The sequence below is a fragment of the Aplysia californica genome, unplaced genomic scaffold, assembly GCF_000002075.1.
Source record: "Aplysia californica isolate F4 #8 unplaced genomic scaffold, AplCal3.0 scaffold00187, whole genome shotgun sequence".
NCBI classification, from domain to species: Eukaryota; Metazoa; Mollusca; class Gastropoda; order Aplysiida; family Aplysiidae; genus Aplysia; species Aplysia californica.
The window spans coordinates 505,971-507,313 of NW_004797457.1; positions in this window are offsets into that span (position 1 = coordinate 505,971).

Here is a 1,343-nt window from a genome sequence, read left to right on the forward strand (position 1 = left end):
CTGGATGGTTTGAGGGCATCCGCGTGAGGTGTCCGAACCACTTGACCCTTTGTTTTTCAATATGTGGTAGGACTGGTGTTGCTCCCACGGTGTCCCTAATGACTTCATTTTTAATTTTGTCTCTTCTTGTTTTGTCTCTCTTATAACACCTCTAATCTTCGGTCCCTTTTTGTCTTACTGTGTTGCAAGTGCCGTAAAACACTTACTAAATTATGTTTAAAAACAACCGCTGGCGAAATGTTTCGTAGAAGTGCAGGACTAGGCTAAAAATGATGAATGCTAAGTTGCGCACGTTAAGATTCCTTGACGGTCCTAAATTCGATGAGATTAGACTTTGGCCGCCACCCGAGCAAAATTCCAAATTAATTCCTACCAAACTGAAAATGATTAATGTATCCCGCGCATTCTATGTTTGAAAGCTTACTATTGTTTTGTATTTGCTGCTGGGCTGCGAATTGTAGGGTGAAAGATAAATAAATTGACAGAATCATTAAGAAAGCCAGCAAGATCTCTGGATAGGATTTTACCTGAATTGATTTAATGTATAACACCGCAAGTATATTTTAAAAAAGATAAAAAGCACTATACACGACCCATCACACCCCCTTTCCACGCAAATTGTAAGATCATGCAGTGGCAGACATGTACCTCCAAAAACAAAGAAAGAAAGAGGTTTTTTACCATCTAGCATATGGCTATTGTCAGAATAAGCATCAATGTGTATTGCTCTTTCGAGTATGTACATGTATCTATATAACTTTAAAGGTCTTGTAATTAAATTCCTGCATGTGGTTGAATGATGCATCTGATGTGATATGTACATTTTGTCAGCTTTATTTCTCTTTTCAGATTGAATTTTAATGAGAGTAATATTTAATTAAAAATGTGTATGTATACCTGCATGTGTTTTTACGGCCCTGTACAGCTAAGAACAATTTCCCTCAGGGATGATAAAGTTATCTTATCTTATCTTATATGACCTTATGCAGTAGCGAGCGCCGTTAAACACTTACGATGAGAACGCCAGGTGACTCTGAGACGAATACAATACAGGAAGCTCATTAAGGGGGGGGGGGGGGGGGGTACACCCCAAAGCTCCGATTCGGCTAAAAATTATGGAATTTGAGTTGTAAGCATTTTTAGCTTCCTCAGCCTCTCCTACAACTATTTCACCGAATAAGAACCCCCCGAAACCGTATTTCTCCCATACCAGGTATGTTTATTACCACCATTTCCGCATAAAGTCAATATTTATTTTTCTTGACCGGCCGTTTTCTCAAAACGCGACTTTCTCTATACTTTTTTTTAACTCCACCATTTTTTTTCCAATCTTCATGAAATTC